This window comes from Grampus griseus (genome assembly GCF_964374135.1).
Source record: "Grampus griseus genome assembly, chromosome: 15".
In the NCBI taxonomy this organism is placed as follows: domain Eukaryota; kingdom Metazoa; phylum Chordata; class Mammalia; order Artiodactyla; family Delphinidae; genus Grampus; species Grampus griseus.
Genome location: NC_139009.1, coordinates 11,195,750 through 11,214,964, shown reverse-complemented (window position 1 = coordinate 11,214,964; position 19,215 = coordinate 11,195,750). Strand labels below are relative to the sequence as shown.

The 19,215-nt window shown below is 47.8% G+C and overlaps 1 pseudogene across 1 annotated transcript; it reads left to right on the top strand.

Annotated features, from left to right (window-relative positions):
* Positions 1-17,918: 17,918 nt before the first annotated feature.
* LOC309833755 (reticulocalbin-1-like) lies at positions 17,919-18,674 on the top strand (annotated as a pseudogene). Its single transcript has 2 exons — positions 17,919-17,928; positions 18,085-18,674. The product of its transcript is annotated as a reticulocalbin-1-like (transcript).
* Positions 18,675-19,215: the final 541 nt, after the last annotated feature.

Sequence of the window (19,215 nt, the reverse complement as noted above, 5' to 3'; positions counted from 1 at the left end):
TTATGGTCTATAGTACCACTCTGGCTGTCGTGTGGAAAACAGACTGGGGAAAAGAGTTAGGAGGTCTGCAGTCTTCCAAAGGAAGAGCTGATGAGAGCTTAGGCTCAGGGTAGCACTGGAAGAAGTGACACGTGGCCAGATTCTGGACCTGTTTTGAAAGTAGAGCTGGACGAAGTTTGGAATGAATGTTCCACCTCAGACACTAGCTGAGGCTGCAGCAGGGCGAGGAGGCCACCCCATGGAGAAATTACTCTCTGTCCATGACTAAAAAAATCACTAACCGGGCAGAGGTGGGTGCGGAGAGTAAGGAGGAAATTTGAAAAAGGAATAGATGTTGAGCCCTCGGCGGCAATATGGCCCTAGAAGTGGCTTTGGTAAGCCGTGAAACTCAAGAGACGTCTTCACAACGTTCTGGCTTCATTCTTAAATTGGATGCCTAATAATCTAGATGAATAAATATTCCCTTCTCTGTAGCCCTCGGCAGCTTTCAAAATACTCTCACATGGACTATCTCCATAGATCGATTATCCCTAGTTTCCAGATGGGCAAACTGAGGTCCCACGATTAGAACTAGAATTAAAGTTCTTTCCACAAAAGCTTGGAGGGAAATCTTCACAGAGAAGGAAAAACTCAAAGTGCTGAGCCATCAGTAAAGATAGAACATACTAAACCTCAATGATTTTCATAAATAATGCACCAATATTCTCCCTATATGAGCAATCATTTTGTTACTGCATCATACAAGTGAAGTCCAACATCTCGGGAGTTGCTTTAATTACTATCAATTCTGTTTATCATTTTATGTTTATCATTTCATTTGATTTTCCAAGTAACTTTACGAAATGCATATTATTGGTGTCTTTATTTTGGAGCCCCAGAAAGGTGAAGCGAGGTGCCTGGGCTGTGGGGGGAAGAGGGGTTCAACCCCAGGGGGGCCAAGTCTGGGTTCCCTGCCTTCTACTCTAGCTCAGGCTCATACTGACCTCTGTGGAGACAGGAAGCAACCTCCGTGTGTGCATCCCAGACACAGCTGAGTGATCTTGGCCAAGTCACTTCACCTCTTTGATTTTCAGCCTTCTCATCCGCAAAATGGGGAGAAATAATAACTACCTGCCCAGGATGTTGCAAGTTTGATCTAATTTAGCCAAAGTACCTCCTGCAGTGCCTGGCACCAAGTAACGCCTTCAAGAAATAGAAGCTCTGGTTAATACTGAGTTGAATTAGTCATAAGAGTTGGAGCAGGGGAAGGCAGGGGGTGCAGAGAAAGCATCGAGGGGTGCAGAGGAAGGGGACGTGGGTGAAGGAGTCTTGCCTGTCACTGTGCAGGCAACTTGGCCATTCCCAGAAGAGCACGTCACCTCACATGGGCGTCAGGTGCTTGGAGGTCCTGCCATGGGGAAAGGGGCAGCTCGGAGCCTTGCAGGTTCACGTGGTCAACACTCCCCCTCCCTCTCCCCGGTCTGTCCCGGCCCAGTGACCTCAGGCACCCTGCCCAGCTTCCCCCACCAGGAGCCCCACATGCCTCCCTCGTAGAGGAGAGTCCATGCCCCTTCCCTGTGGGATGCCTCCACCCTGATCTCCACCACCTGTCGTTGGAATCACCCCTCACTTCCCCAGCCCCCTGCCTACCTCCTCTTGCCCCATCTAGGGTGCATCCCCCACCCTGGCGTGGCGTGAGGCACAGCCACCCACCGTGTCTTCCTGCTCTTGAGGTCTTTGGGGCTCCCCCGCCACTGTGCAGAGATGAGGGGGTGACCAGCTGCCCCCATGTGCAACCCAGGGCATCTATGGCAACTTGAGCAGCAGTAGAGCCTCTCAGAGCCTCTGTGTTCTCAGGTCACTGGTAACATCACTTTGGCTTAAGTCACCTCCCCTCTCTAGACCTCAGTTACCTCATACCTAAAATGAAGAAACATAAATAGACGTAGCACAACGGAGGGAGTACTAAGCTGTGTCTGGGTCACGATCCTCACCATGCTGGCACGTTATAGATTTCAGCAAACATTTACTGACCAGATGGATGGGTCAAGGGAAGTCTCCAGGGGAGCTAATACCTAAGGGACTCTGAGATTCAGATGGGGTAGTAGGTGCTCAGGCAGAGGGGCTCACCTTGTGCAAACTGAACAACAAATCGGGGGACTGAGGTATATGGGGGTCGGTTAGGGACAACCTTTGATATCACACCATCCTTGACTGCAAACGAGAACCAGAAAATGTCGCCAACCCATTGTAACCAGGCAGCTGTGGCCATCTACTTATTTTTGTCTTCCTGGTAACCCAGACAGAGGATTTCAAAAGGGCTGGGATCACTGGTTCCAGTGCCCACCCCTGCCTCTGGCTCAGTTTGTTATTGCTTTACATTGTCAGGAGCTGTCCTCCCACTCCGGGAAGTGCATATTTCACACTTTGTTGGAAGGGACAAAAGAACTTAGAGGCCAAAACAGAAGTCAGATTGTTACATTGTTCTAAATAAGAATGCGTTGAGCTGTTGCCAGAGATTCAAAAATGACAAGAACGAATTCTGTGTATTTTGCTGCCGGAGAGCAAAAATATTATTTTTGGAAGGTGTCCTGTAGACACTCCCTCCAGTGCGTATCAGGAGATAAAACGTTTCAGTTGATGTGCTCACGGCGTTGAGTGATGGAGGGATGGAAAACCATCAGTCTGTGAGTGCCAGCTTGGAGTGGTGGAGGCAGGTTTGGGAGCCCAGAGATCCGGGGTCAAGCCCACCTCACCCCACCCCTACTCCCAGGCCACGTGACCCAGTGCACGGCACGTCCCCTCTCCCGGTGGCAGGCTCTTAGCGTGAAGGAACAAGGAGAAGGTGGACCCCCTCCCAGCATGGCCTCCACGGTGGCAATCTGGGCAGGCTGACCCAGATGGGACTTGAGGATGGAACGTATGGACTTGAGCAGTGACCGGAAGCTCCACACCCCAGTAAGAGGAAAGAGATGGGGACGCCCTATGATGGTGACACACTCAGCGTCCAAGATGGCCTTTCTCCTCCTCAGACTCAACCTCTGCAGCTGGCGATTTCCAAGGTGTTTGCAGACCAAGTACCCTGTCTGAGGCTCTCAACAACACTGAAAGGCTATCAGGGACTATCAACTCAACTCTTCCCATCAGAAAACCGAGGCTCCGAGAAGGCAGGTCTGCCTGATTCCTTGTCCTAGAGTCAGTCCTTCCACACCCCTCATGCCCACCTTCTGGGGATGCAAAGGAAGGACACATGAGCCCTGCTGTCTGAAGCTCACAGGCGTCCTGTTGCTTGAATGGGGGCGGAAGCCGTCACGTGATGTGTGTGTAGACGCTCAAGAGGGGCCACAGCCCCTCAGAATGTCACTGCATGTTACAGGCTTGTCCGAGGGGCCCAGCGGTTCCTGCTCAGCTTAAAGACTCGTGGGCTCAGGGGACAGTTCCTCCTCTCCCTCCCAGCGCTCAGATGCTCACACTGCTTCCGGAGGCAAGGAATGGAAGGCCGCTTGGTGGGGAAGGGATGGAAAAGGGACCTCCATCACGGATGGGATCCACGACAAGACACAGTCAACTCCTCCTGAGAGCGGAGACTTGAGGACTCAGAACGCCCTTTATCTCTGGCCTCAGTCAAGCTCTCATTCCTCAGTGCTGTCCAAGAAGCAGTCACAGTTACATGAAATTGATTTTTTCCTTCAAATCCAAAGACGATGGTGCTACTGGTATCTCCACGGAACTGGGCACTGTGCCCAGGCCCTCATAGCCATATCCGGTCTAATCCTCACTGCAGCCCTGGGAGATACATGATGGTTTTGTCCCCATTTTACAGATAAGGAAATGGAGGTTTAGAAAGAGGTACATTCTGCACCCATCAGAAGTCAAAAGTGATATGTATTCATTTATTCAATGCTAGAAACAGGAACATTAAAAACTAAACTGTGCCAATCTCATCTCTCTCTTCCCCCCCCCCCCCATAGACACTAGTTTTCAGAGCAGTGTTAGGTTCAGAGCAAAGCTGGGTGGAAAGTACAGAGATTTCCCCCTGTACCCCTGCCCGCATACATGCTGTTACTCCTTTTGGAAGCCAGAGAAAACCTTCCCTGCAGCCGCTGCCTGCCCTCTGTGAGTGAGGTGAGTAAACTATTCCATAAAAGCCAATATTCCAGATTACTGACATTTTCCATTTGAAGTGAGAAGCTTTTATATTTTTAGCCACTTGTGTTGGGAGTATAAATGGATTAGAAGCATTCCTGACTTGTTTAACAAAGCACGTGTGTAACACAGAAGAACAAACCTGACTCCATATTGGATCTAGTCCTTTAGCTGCAACCTCTGTGCTATTGCCTGTGCTTAGTCATGCTGGCTCTGCACCTTTGGAAAACAATGTTGCCTATAGCCTGCCATAGACAAGACAGCCCATTCTCAAGCCTCTGACCTTTAAAGGTATAACACTTTTCCATTCAAATAGAGATTAAAAGTTGCAGAACAGAAAACAACAATTGTCTTGTTGAAGGTTTATAGGAACGTTGTGACCAGACCTCTGCGGACAGCTGCAAGAACAAAGGATTCCTGCCCCAAGAAGTTTGCAAAAACCAGCCACACTCCCTCCCCTTTTAGTATCAAAGAAGCCTGAATGCTAACCCAGGTAAGATGCTTCTTGGGATAATAGTCCACTCTCTTCTCTGCTGGTTTCCGTCTCTCACTTTATTGGCCTGTGGCGCAGCGAGCAGTATGAACTTGGACCCCATAACACATACAACATGAGTGACTTGAAACAGACTTTGATTCACTGCTGTCCTCTGAAAACACCAGGCTGAGGGCTGGGTGTCCCTGCACTCACTGGCACCAACCTGTCTCCAGCCACTAATTCCATTTTCTTTCCCAGAACCGTTCCCCATGGCTATTACTTCTCTGTTCCATCTCTCAATGTGTCCTAAGTTGCTTCGGAAGCATTATTCCCACTAACAAGGGGGAGAAATTAGATTTTCCAGAAGAAAGCAGACATGATTCAGCATGATTAAGTCAATAATTTTCTCTCCACGCAGAATTCTATGCCACCAAACTCTGCCAAGAAAGCCCAAGGTTGGCTCTCTTTGCTCTTGTGGACGAAAGTGGCCCTTTGCAGAAGTTACTTTCCTTGTTACCCAGGTGAATTTCCTGCTTGCTTCCAGGGTAATGGCCATGCTCTGGAGTTGAGAGGCTCCTGTGTCTGACCCCCAGATGAGCAGAGTGCTGATCGAATTTTATCCAGTGCCAATTGCCATGCTGGCTAGGTAGCAATGGGGATGACTAGCGTGTTGGGCTGGTCCTGGATGTGTACAAGAGGAAGCTGAATTCAGATACCCAAGGGAAGATGGTCCTCTCCAGGGCTGTGCAGGCTGCTACCGTGAGTTGAGTTGCGTAGGCAACCACAGCCTTGCAGGGAGGAACCATTGCATCAGGAATTATGCTAGGTCCACTTTTACATACATGATCTTATTGAATTGTTATAGCCATCCTATGAAAAAGGTGCTTTCATCACCTCTTTTCATATGGGGAAACTGAGGCTCAAAGAGGTTAAGAAAACCTCTTCCACCCTTGTGTGCCCTTGGACTTGAAGCTAGTGAGGGTCAGAGCCAGGATCCCAACCCAGGCTACCTGACTCTAAAAGCTAGTACTCTTCCTACCAGTGCCCATGGCCACACGATGTCCCAGCATTGCGCTTCGTCCATGTCACTGAGTGCTGCCCCTGAGAACACCATTGGAATTCAGGACTTGTGCAATTGAAAACTGAGTCATCCACGTTGGCAACAGGAGCTGATTAACGCTGGGCTAATTTTAGATTTCCTCACAATTGCTCATCTTAATATAGAATAGCCCCTATGGACAGGGTTGGCCAAGGTTTTGTTTTTGTTTGATGTGACCAGAAAAAGGAGGACAGCAAAGGAGATGAGGTAATGGATATAGTACCACCCACCCAACATTGTGCTCCTTTGGAGGGTTTCAGGAAGCTCTGATAAGGGACTGCGCCATCAGTTTTTTTCCAGCTAGTATTCAAAGGTGGCTTCCCACAAGAGATACAGTCTTTAGCTTCCAGGTTGAAGAAAAATAGAGCCAGCCTCTCCCGGGCTCTGTGATGTCTCTGGCGCGTAACGGATACTTTCAGAACAGCTACGTGTTCAAGGAGCCACGGCAGGCATGGTGCAGGAGGACGCAAGATGGAGAGGGGGACCAGTCCCTCAGTGACTTACACAAACACATCATGAAGCCAAGGCAGTGTCAAGCGCGCAGTAGCATTTGGTACATGTTGTGAATGGATGTATGGGAATGACCGTGGCAGCGTTATTTAGAATATAAAGGTTTGAAAAGCAACTTACGTGTTCAGGTCACTTGTCTTTAAGTAAATCATTGTGTAACCACAAGAGAATAGTTCTTGTTCGTCATACGTCTACTATGAGATTTGCACTGTCATTCGGAGGGCTCCTCTGCTGTGAAAGAAGAAACTATCACACAGTTTCACTCAGCTACTTAGGAATCAACCCCAGTTCTACCTCATACTAATTGTGTGACCTTGAGGTCCCTCGGCCTCAGTTTCTTCATCTATAAAATGGGAAGAAATACAGACATACCTTGGAGATTCTGGGAGTCCGGGTCCAGACCACCACAATAAAGCCATATGGCAATCAGGTGAGTTACACGAGTTTTCTGGTTTCCCAGTGCATATAAAAGCTGTGTTTCTACTGTAGTCTATTAAGTGCAATAGCATTATGTCTAAACAAATTGTGCATACCTTAACTTTGAAATGCTTTATTGCTAAAAATTGTTAACCATATCTGAACCTTCAACAAATTTTCATCTTTTTGAAATAGTCACATCAAAGATCACTGATCACAGACCACATAACAAATACAGTATTAATGAAAAAGCTTGAAGTGTTGCAAGAACTGCCAAAATATGACACAGAGACGCAAAGTGAGCAAATGCTGTTGGGAAAATGGCCCCGATAGACTCGCTCGACGCAGGGTTGCCACAAACCTTCAAGTTGTAATAAACATAATATCCGTGAAGCTCTAGAACGTGAAGTGCAGTAAAACAAGGTGTACCTGTATGTACCCCCTCGGCAGACACCCTGGCCCAGTGCTGGTCACGGGGTGGGGGGCTCCGCTGAGGGAAGGTGAAAGGCATCACGTCCCTGATCTTCCACGTCCTTTCCTCCTCTGATCAGCAAGATTTTTGTTTAATGAGAAGTATTAAAAGACATGAAAAGGACATTACATTTAGATAGTGAACAAAGCGCCTTGTGGAAAAGAAAAACCACAAAAGAGACCAGGGAACTCTGAGACCCGTGGCCGCCTGGTCTGCAGAACACTCTAGAGGTGAGAGCCAGAGTGGGCGGCCAGCGGGCGGCCAGAAAGGGGAGCATCAGCAAAACCTGCTCCAGCCTTGCCCTAACCACGAGAGGTCACCGCTGTCACCCTGATTTCTAAGTTAGGAAGTGAGGCTTGGAGCGATTCAGCCACAGGCACGAGGGTGGATCCTGGCAGCATCTGGGCTTGACGCTCTCCCTCTGCCAGGCAGCCTCAGGAACTCAGCTTCCAAAGAAGCAGATTTCATGGATTCCCTGCCTCCAGTACCGTCCAGGGGCCTCACTGGAGTATAAGAGTGAGATGCCTGACATGTCTCTCCCCTCTTCGCCTGCTCACCAGCCACCCCCGTGAGTGGTCTGGGGCGAGCGCTCTCAGAGGTCCAAGGACATCAGAACCAGGACGGTCTTCAGAGACCACGGAATTAAACTTCTTCACTCCTAGAATTGGGGAAACTGAGGCTCAGGGCAAGAGGTATCTGATTATGAAACCAAAGACATCAAGAGTTCTGGTATGTTTCCTGGGCCCTAAGATGCCTCAGTCACCACATAAAGGGCGGAAGAGGTGTTACCCCAGGGTCCTTCATGGGAAGCTTTATAGGTTCCACGTCCTTCCCCACTCAGGCCCTCTATGATGCAAGTAGGTGGGATTCAGGAAGCTCTAGCATCTTCTTTCCACCCCGTTAGGCCACCATCCTCCTTGTCCTCTCCCTCCCTCCCCCCACCCAGAAAAAGCCACTCTCTCACACGAGTGCCACCCCCTCATTCTTCCCGGGCCTGCAGGTGATTAGAGGAAAGATAACATTCCAGGGCACTGAGGGTGGGGAGGGCCGGAGGTGTGGATCAAGGCCCCCCGCCCCGCACCTGGTCTGGGCCTGTTCTCTCAGCTGTCTGTCCATCACGGCTCCAGGCATTTCTGCCTCCCGCCCCCCACCCCGTCCCTGGGAATGTCAGGAATCCCCTCCCAAACTCCAGCCTCTCCTCTCCCTAAAGCCTCCCCCTCCCCCCAAGGCATCCATCAGCTCTGGCCTTTCAGGAATGTGCTCACTCCTGGCACCACCAGGGCCAGGAAGAGTCGGCTAATCCCCAAGCGCATTCATCACTCATCTCAGAGAAAGAGCTTGCAGCGGGCCATGGAGGGCTCCTGCCCCGACCTGCCAATTTGGCCAGGACGGACAGACAGACGGATGGACAGACGGACGGAGGGACGGACGGACAGACGGGCAGACAGATGGTTGGACGGATGGATGGATGGATGGAAGGACAGACACTGCCTGGAGGGGACGGAAAGTGGCCGAGCAGGACTTGCTCAAAGACCCAACCGGAGGGCTCTTCTCCACCTCTTGGCAAAACCTTTCTACCTCCAGAAATCCTGACGTCAGAAAATTCGGCTTATTTGATGGTGAAGAGGGTAAATGGATTTGACTGGTTTACTGTTGTTGGGGAGAACAGGTTAGATTGGTAAAGCTGACAGTTCAGTGGCCAGACATGACCTCACTTTAGGGACAGGCAAAAGCAACATTAACTCTTCCCAAGCGTCCGCCTCATTTCAACAGCTGCCCGTGAGAGGGGGAGATCATCACGGTCCCCCAAGAGCCCTGCATCTCCAGCCTCCTTGCCTTGCACACGCTCTTCCCATTGCTTCCCACCCTGGTCCAATTGGCACACTCCCAGGCAGGCGCTTCCCTCTTCCCGCCGGCTCCCCCTGCAATTTTCCCCTTCCCTCCGTCACTGTACTCTTTGCAGCGATGTGTCATGGTCTTAGTACCTCTGTGTCTCCCATGCTGCACGAAAGCCCATGAAGGTAAGAGACACACACGCCTTATGAATAATGAGACAACCCCAAAATGCCATTTCCTGGCTGTGCAACCCTAGCGAGTTACTGAACCTCTCTGAGTCTCCACTTCCTTCTTTGTAAAATAGGGATAAAGACCTCTCAGAGTCCTGCCAACAAGGACATTCTAAAGTCTCATCCCAAGTATCCCACTCAGAAAGACATTTAGACACGATCAGAAACAACTGAGAGTTTGCAACTCCTAAAACAATAGGTTATACAAGGCATGTTTCTTCCTTTAATACCTCAACATTGGAATGTTTCCTTTCTTATGTCTATGGATATCCAAAAGCTACAGTGTGAAGAAAACTATACTATTCAGTCTTCACCCTTGACATCTTTGTTTTAATTAGCTAATCCAACAAACATTGTTAAGCATCTCTTTTTTTTCCAGTTTTACATTCTGAATTTTATTTATTTTTTTATCGAAGTATAGTTGATTTACAATGCTGTGTTAATTTCTGCTGTACAGTAAAGTGATTTAGTTACACATATACATTTTTTTTTATATTCTTTTCCATTATGGTTTATCACAGGACATTGAATGAAGTTCCCTCTTATTAAGCATTTCTTATGGTTTGGGCGTTGTGCTGGGGATTTGGAATACTACAGTGAACCTGGCCCTTTACTTGGAGACACAGACTCATGAACAGGCCAATACTGAAAAGTTCTATGAGGGGTAAGATGGGAAAAGGCATGCAACCCAGATGGATGCAGGAGGGAGGTATGCAAGGAAGGCTTCCTGGAAGAAGAGGCATCTAGGAGAACACCTGTGGGGCTAAGTAGGAATTACCAGGCAAGTGTGATCCAAGGAGAGGGAACACAGAGGCCCAGAGAACCCTCCACAGCTCAAAAGAAGACACCGGGGCAGAGCACCGGTCCCCATGGCAAGCCTGCTTCACACAAGCTGGGTTTCCAGGAACCCCTCCCAGCACTCCAGCCCAGAGGGGCCCAGAGGCTGGGAGCACAACTTTCAACACAAATCACCCAATCCACAGAGGGCTCTCTCTCGGCTGGTCCAGTCTCGGGGAGGGATGCAGGAAGGGTGGAGCACACACAGCTTTCAGCTGGGGTAATTTTAGACGCATTGTCACTCCTGCCCCGGGCCACCCCTCAGCCGGGTCCTGACTGAGCTGGGAAGGGCTCCTGCTCTCGAGACCTTGAGAGGATGTGGGCTTTGGAAGGAGGCCAGGTCCGCAGGACGGGAGGCCAGGCCCAGGCAGGGCCCCTCCTCGGTGAGGGCAGGACACTCGGGCAGAGGCTTGGCCCCTAAGGCCTTGCTGTGTGCAGGCACTGGACACTCCTTGTGAATATCACTAACGCTGAGGAGCCCCAGCAGCTGATCGGGTGCCCCTAGAAGGGAAATAAAGGCCGTTCATTTGGTGGCAGAGGGATTCTGATGCTGAGAAACAGGGGGACAGGTAGAGAAGCAGAAGAGGTGGGCGTGTCTGGGCGCAAAGGCCTGGAGCTTGTAGGGCCTGGGTTGGCTCCCTGGCTTCCCCATGCACTAGGGCATGAGCTTCATCAAGTTATCAAATCTCTCCGTGCCTCGGTTTGCTCATCTGTGAAATGAGCTCAATAGTAATGATATCTGCCTCCCAGGGTGTTGTGAAGAATGCATGAGTTCATCCACGTAAAGGGACTAACAGAGGGTCACAGGATCGAGGAAGTGCTTGATAACTGTTAACCATGATTGATTTCTTATGAAAGAGTCACAAATCCACATCCCAAATCCCCAGCTTGGGTCTCAGTTCTAATCCCCCAGCTGGTCTCTTCCCCTCTCTCGGCCTCGTTTCAGTATCTATAAAATGAAAGGTTTTGAACAGAATCAGAGGTTCTTCTCTAGGCACAGGGAGAGGAGAACTGCCTATCAGGGTCAGGGGTGCTTGTTCAGACTGTGAAGTTCAATGCCACTCAGTCAACCCCTGGAAACGCTGATATGCCCCCTCCAGGGATGGGCACCTGCAGACAGCGGTTGCGCATGGAAATGGTTTGGAAACAGGAAAATAGAAGAGCTTGAGAATGTCCCAGGTGATCTGGGAGGCCCCACGGCTAGGAACTTTCTGAGAAAATAGGATTGGACAGGACATTATGGAAAACAGGGTCCCCCCAAAATTAAAAATAGAGTTATCTTATGATATGATTCAGCAGTCTTGCTCCTGGGAATATATCAGAAGGAAACCAAATCAGGATCTTGCAGAGATACCTGCACTCCTGTGTTCATTGTGTATTATTCACAATAGCCAAGGTATGAAAACAGCCTAAGTGTCCATCAGCAGATGAGTGGATAAAGGAATAGTATCACTTATATGTGGAACTTACAAAAAAGAAAAAGCTGATTTCATAGAAACAGAATGTTGAATGGTGGTTTCTGGGGGTTGGAGGAAATGAAGAGATATAGGTCAAATGTATAAGATGAATAAGCTTTGAAGATCTAATGTACAGCATGGTGACTATAGTTGATAATATGCTATTGCATCCTTGAAATTTGCTGAGAGTAGCTCTTAAGTGTTCTTGCCACCAAAAAAAAGGAGTTAACTATATGAGGTGATGTATGTGTTAGTTATCTTGATTCTTGATCATGGCAATCATTTCACAATCTATATGTATATTAAATCATCACAGTTACTATTGAAATATATACAACTATATTTGTCAATTATCCCTCATTAAAGCTGGGGGAAAAAATCCATGTCCCACCCTGGGGGGAAAAAAAAGGGCTAGACAGGACTGAGGAGACCTGAGTTCTAAAACAGTTCTGTGACATCTCTGTAGGGTGGCATGGATGAGTCCATCCACAAAGCCTCAGTGTTCTCATCCTTAAGGGAAGGAATAAGGCACCACCCGGTCACAGTGAGATGACCTTAGGGAGAGTGCTTTGCAGCCTGCAGAGGCAAGATTCCTGTGCTTGTAACTGGGGGTCCAAGAAGTAAGCAGCAGAGTGGTCAGAAGAGGTGACGATATGTCCAGGCTCACCCTGTGTTCTCGGGCTCTAGGCCTTTGCAGAGATGGCTCCCTCTACCGTCCCTCCTATCTTTTTCACCTTTATGACCCTAAAATAGCCTGGAAGCTTAGTCAGGTGTCCCCTCCTCTGGAATGCCTCTCCGGATCCCTGAACCCTGCTGTGGGAAGACAAGGAGATAGCAGGGGCTCTTCAGGGAACACAAAGACCCTTCTTAGGTGTGGGATGAACCCCCTTTCTGGACGAAGCCTGAGTCCCCCACTCTCCCCCAACTGGTTCTTCTCAAACCCTGTCTTAGGATTAGGCACTGAAAATGTGAAGAGAGTCAGATATTTCATTGCTAGGATGTGTCTCTCCCGAGTCAATCAGCAGTGGCACAAACATGATTTAGGTAAAGAGGCAAATGGGCTTTAGTTCTGAAAAATGTGGAGTAAGCACATTTACTCTCAATGAATGCAGCTATAAAACCTGGACAGAACACAAAATTACACTAGGAGACTTCAAAACTCCTCTCTCAGTATTAATAGATAGAACTGGTAGACAGAAAATCAGTAAGGATATTGAAGAACTGAAAAAGACCATCAACCAAGTGGATCTAAATAACATTTAGCACTTCACCCAACAACAGAATACACACTCCTTTCAAGTACACATGGAACAGCCACCATACCCTAGGCCATTAAAAAAGAACCTTAACAAATTTAAGAGAACTGAACTTGTATAAGGTATGTTCTCTGGTCATAATGGAATTAAACTAGAAATCAACAACAGAAAGATAACAGGAAAACCTCCAATCACTTGGAAATTAAACAATATACTTCTAAATAACCCATGGTCAATGAGGAAGTAGCAAGGGAGATTAGAAAATATTTTTAATTGAGCATAAATTAAAATACAACATATCAAAATTTGTACCATGCAGCTAAAGCAGTGCTTAGAGGAAAACTTATAGCATCAAATGTTTATAAATTTTAAAAAAAGAAAAAGAAAAATTTTAAATCACTGATCTAAAAAGCTTACCCTAGGAAATAAAAGAAGAAGAGAAAAATAAACCCAAAGGAAGCTGAGGAAAGAATATAATAAAGATAAGAACAGAAATCAATTGAATTAACACAGAAAGCAATTAAGAAAGTCAGTTAAACCAATCTGGATCTTTGAAAAGATCAACAATACTCATAAACCTCTACAAAGACTGATAAAGGAACTAAGAGAGAAATTATCAAAATCAGGAATAAAAGAGAGGCACAAATAGGAATAAAAGAGGGGCTACCACTAGAGATATCACAAACATTAAAAAGATAATAAAGGAAAACTATGGACAGCTCTGCACACATAAATTCTCTAACTTAGGTAAAATGGACCAGTTCCTCAAAAAACAAAAACTACAAAATTCACCTACTATGAAATAAATAACCTGAATAGTTCTATAACAACTAAAGAAATTTAGTTTGTAGTTACAAAAAAACCCTCCAAGCTAGATAATTTCACTGTAGAATTCTACCAGACAATTGAAGAAGAAATAATATCCATTCTACACAGTGTCTGTCAGAAAAGAAAAAAGGAGGAAACACTTCCCAACCATTTTATTAGGCCAGCATTATCCTGATATAAAAACCCTATAAAGAAAGTATTAAAGATCAATAGTATTAGAGATCAATAGTCTTTATGAACATCGATGCAAAAGTCCTCAACAAAATATTTACAGATAAAATCCAGCAATATTTAGAAAGAAGGATATACAGCAACCAAGAGGCATTTATTCTGGAAATGAAAGGCTGGTTTGGTTTTCAAAAATCAATCATTGTAATCCACCATGTTAACATTCTAAAGAAGAAACACCACATGATCCCATTAATTGATGGAAAAAAAATCATTTGACAAAGGTCAACACCCATTGATTGATTTTAAAACTCCTGGCAAGCTAGAAATAGAGGGGAACTTCCTCAGTCTGGACATCTATGAAAAGCCTCTAGCTAACATTACTTGAATCTTAAAGGAAAGGGACCAAGCAGGCTGGAGTTGTTGAGGACCCAGGGGCAGGGTGACACTTGGTTTATATATTATTATCTCCATTTTACAGTTAAGGAACTTGAAACTGACTGGAGAGCTCAGAAGGCAGGAGGTCTTGGGATGACAGGGAGGAGAGAGTGCCCACAGGGGACAGCGGTTGGGGGTGGGGGGGGGGCGGGTGAGGGCTCTGGCTGGGCCACAGAGACTCTCAGAGGAGACATGCCTCCCACTGCCAGGGGCTTTGTATGCCATGTCATTTAGTCTTTGAAACCACCCAGTGCAGACGAAGCTGTGATCCCAATTTACAGATGCAGAAATTGAGGCTCGGTGTGGGCAAATCCCATGCCTGCAGGTCATACCAATAATGGGTGGCAGAGCTGGGACTTGAAGAAAAGACACTGAATGGAACCATATCTCAAGCCAGAGCTAGTTTGCCTCCTGCTGCCCACAAGTTTCGACTCCCGCTCCTTGTGGAAAATAACTATAGCAACCATAAAACCTACTGGTTAACGTGATCTTCCCTGATTAAGGCTATTGGTGAAAGTGTACTTGTGATCCCAAAAGGCTACGTGAATTTCACACCTTGCACTTCTTGGTGGGACTCAGGCTTCTCCAAGAAAATCATGAAGCGAGAGCTATAATCAAGGCCCAAGTTTTCAGACTATACATAGTCTCCAGCTGCCTGGTCATGTGAATTTGCTGCCCGTTTGCTCCTACAGAGACTCCCACGGTGCTGTGTTAGGAACGAGGGATAAGAATGACTCCTCGCTCCGTGAGCTGGTGCAGTGAGCAGAGATGCTGGCGTCAAACCCAGGCTCCAGTCCCCTCTCTGCTCTCACGAGCTGCGTGACCTTGGGCGTAGAGGACACTTAGTTCCTCTGGGCCTCAGTTTCTAATTTTTTTAAATGGGGGATTTTAATGTCTACTTCATGGCATAGCTACCCACCGTCTGACACGTAGCAAATGCTCAGTAATGATTGTGACACTGTGACAACGGGCTCTCTCAGCTAGAAAGGCGTCCTCTGTTTGACCTGACCACGGACGATCAGAGGGTGACTAAACTATTCCTCTGAAAAGGTGGACACGTACAAGTAACCAACATCTTCTTTCCTGTCCACGTGCAAGGAGCCCAGCAGGTCAGAGGATTCTTGGAAGAGCTTGGAAGCTCTGAGCCTGAGGTTGAAGGACAAGACCAATCAAGGGACAGCACCCACTAAGGAACTAGATCCGCACGGAGCTGTCTCCTGCTTTGGGGAGAAGTTTCCATCCAACACCCGCCTTCTTGGAGCAATTTCCCTCCTCCTTCTGGGGAACGAAAAAGCAGCCAGATGCATGCTTTTAAAAATAAACTATGCAAGAGAAACAAGCAGAATATCATGTGTTTGCTCCCAAGCTGGTCTGAAATATTTGAAACGCGGAGACTCAAAACTGTCAGGAATCAGCAGAGCTCTTAGGTTTGTTTCAACATTTGGGGTGAAAAACAAAGGGATTCAAATCTGTACTTTAAAGCTTCCACACAGCATTTTGGATTGCCATAACAATAGGCATGGTTTTCCATCCAAAGAGAAAGTCGGATTGGGCTCCACATACAAAAATAGCCCCGCTAATTGGACCGCAGGGGGGAAGTATAATATTTGAAATCACGCAGACGAAGCTGTTTTATCGTTTAAAATGATTAGGAAGAGAGGGTTTGCTCTGTGGCCAAACGAAGAGAGATGTTTTAAAAACACATATAGGGCTCCCCTGGTGGTGCAGTGGTTGAGAGTCCGCCTGCCGATGCAGGGGACACGGGTTCGTGTCCCAGTCCGGGAAGATCCCACATGTCGCGGAGCGGCTGGGCCCGTGAGCCATGGCTGCTGAGCCTGCGCATCCGGAGCCTGTGCTCCACAATGGGAGAGGCCACAACAGTGAGAGGCCCACATACCGCAAAGCAAAGCAAAGCAAAACCAAACAAACAAAAAAAAAACATACAACTTAGTGGTTTACAGCAAACACTCAGGAGCCAGACAGCCCGGGTCTGAACTTGGACTCCACCACTTCTGTGCGACCCTAGGCAAGTGACTTAACCCCACCGGGCCTCTGGGTTCTATGAAAATTAAACGAGCAAATATTTTTCAAGCATCGTATCTGGCTCACAGTAAGTTCTATTAAAGTGTTTGTTAAATAATAAATAACTTTTAAAATTAAAGGTGGAAAATCTTCAGGGGTTCTGAAGCATTCTCTCGCATTCACTGGGTTCTTTACATTTTAGTTTTATCAGATCATTAGTGTAGATTCCTTAAGGCTCCCTCAAGTCCAAGATGAAGGTGCTGTGAATTGAGTCTGTAGCTCAAACTTTTTTCCCTCAGGGTCTCACTCCATGATAAAAGTTGGGGAAGGGACTCTTATTTTTAAATGTAGTTTTGCCAGGTTCTTCACAGAAAGGTTCTGATCGAGTGGGTTTTATCATCAGACAAGTTTGGGAACCACTAACTCAAACCGAATTCCTTCTAATCAGTAGGAATACCAGGGTTTGGCCAGCTGCTTTCTTTGGTGCCAGGATTTTGTCTACTCCTGTCACCCAAGTGTCCAAAAACAAAAGAGAAGGGACTTTCAGGCACAAAACCTCCCTTAGAAGATGCAGGGCAGGAGGTCCTAGGGAATCAGGAGAAGGCCCTCCTAGAGTTTTAATTCCACCCATGAGCTCCATTTATAGAAAACCTTATACGATTGCACGTTAAGAGGAGCTCCCTGGGGGCACCCACGGGCCATGATACTGACCCCTTCAGCCCTCAGGGCAGCGGGTGGGACCAGGCACCCCTACACTGTCTGCTGGGCGCCGGTACCCAGAGCACCTCTGAGGAGCCCTGGGCAGGGAGGTTCCTCCAGCAGGGTACCCTGTTCCTCCCTGGCTACCGAGGAGGCCTTGGGTCAATGTCGAGGGATGAATAGTGCTGGAGAGCTTGTCAGCAGCCCCAGTTCAGCCCCCAGGGAGGGTCACCCCGGTGCACATGCATCAGCCACGCTCGACCCTGGCACTGAGTAAAGTCCACTTAGGGCTTTTCAGTTTCACACGTCTGTCTTGTTGAATTCTGAATTGTATTTCTTTCCTATCCCCGAATCAACCCCTCTCTGAAGGGTCCCAGAGTCTGGGTTCTGTGGACCCACTGCCCTCCCCACGGGTCAGCCCCTGAGGCCACATCCCGGCTGCTGACCCGCCGCCAAACCACAGGCACCGGCACCTGCCACCAGGCTGGCCAAGTGGCCTGGCTCAGTTCCCAGCCTGCGCCGCTGGGAAAGAATGAGTCAGCAGTGTCTTGTCTCCTGGGCCTTACGCGGAGTGTGACCTGAAAGCCACAAGAAGGGGGCTTCCCTGGTGGCGCAGTGGTTGAAAGTCCGCCTGCCGATGTGGGGGACGCGGTTTCGTGCCCCGGTCCGGGAAGACCCCACATGCCGCGGAGCGGCTGGGCCCGTGAGCCATGGCTGCTGAGCCTGCGCATCCGGAGCCTGTGCTCCGCAACAGGAGAGGCCACAACAGTGAGAGGCCCGCGTACCGCAAAAAAAAAAAAAAAAAAAAAGCCACAAGAAGTACATGACTTGAGGATGGTCCCAGTAGAGAACACCCTAAAACCTGAGAGTCTCAGGGATGGGAAAAATCTTAGAGGTCTTGTTGCTCAAACCCTCTTCATGTGCTAGAGGATCTCAGAGTCTGGACCCACACTGCCCTGCGTGAGCTTGAGCAACTTAGTGGCCCTCTGTGCCTCAATCTTCCCATCTGTGAAATGGGGGTAATAACAGTTAATCAATGCACAGTGTGCATGGCACATGGTAACGCCTGACAAATGTCAGCTGTCGTTATCGCTATTATTTAGAGCAATCCCTTCTCTGGTAGAGGCTTCATGTGACTGCTTCCAGGGATGTGAAGATCACAACCGCAAGAGGCAGTAATCCGCATACCGAGCTCTAAGTTCCCTCTCCCCTGAGTCTGTACAAAACACAACTTCCGTTGCACCTTGAAAGATACCTGTGGTCCCACAGAGTTTCATGAGACTTCAGATCATCACACCTTTAAAAAGATGCTGCCATGTGATGAGAGAAGGTTCAAGCCTGCGGACCTCGATGGTGACCAGACAGCCACCCGGGAGGAGTTCACCACCTTTCTGCCCCCTGAGGAGTTTGAGCACGTGAAGGAAATTGTGGTTCGGGAAACTCTGGAGGACCTCAACGAGAACGGGGATGGCCTTGTGTATCAGGATGAGTGTATTGCTGATATGTTTTCCCACGAGGAGAATGGCCCTGAGCCAGACTGGGTGCTGTCAGAATGGGAGCAGTTTAATGAATTCTGAGATCTGAACAAGGACGGCAAGCTGGACAGAGATGAGAATCGCCGCTGGATCCTCCCGCGAGGTTATGACCACGCGCATGCTGGGGCCAGGCACCTGGTGTACGAGCCGGACAAAAACAAGGATGAGAAGCTCACTAAGGAGGAGATCTTGGACAACTGGAACATGTTTGTTGGAAGCCAAGCTACTAATTATGGGGAAGATCTCACCAAAAACCATGATGAGCTTTGATGCACACTCACCATAATATGACAGACTGTCATAAGCTTTCTTTTATTGTCCTGGATGATTGCTACAACTGTCTCAGCAGTTGTGTCCCCCCAGAAAAGGAAGTTTATCACCTCAGATTGGGTTTAGAATTATTTTTTACTCAATATTTGCTGGAAAATAGTCATCACTAATCTTTGAGTAAGATTTCTGTCCAAATACATTAAAATCTTGGTAAATTGCAATGCTCTATGGGGATATATTGCTAAAACATGACTTTTTAGCTTTTTCCATGAAATATGAACTAAAAGGGAATAAAATTTGAAAAAGCCCCGTTATTCAGAAGTTGGGTGAGTGGGGAGAGGGCAGTACATGGAGTGACTGCTATGTATTTTAACTGCATAATTTTTACATTTGCCACTGTTAGATAATTGGTGAGGGAAAATTCTGATTAAGCTTCAGTGGTATCTCATCCTACACAGGCTTCTTTCAGAGTAAGGCTGATATCAGATTCTCCTTCTTGACTGTACTCTGAGCTGTTACTGTAAATGGCATATAAACCTCT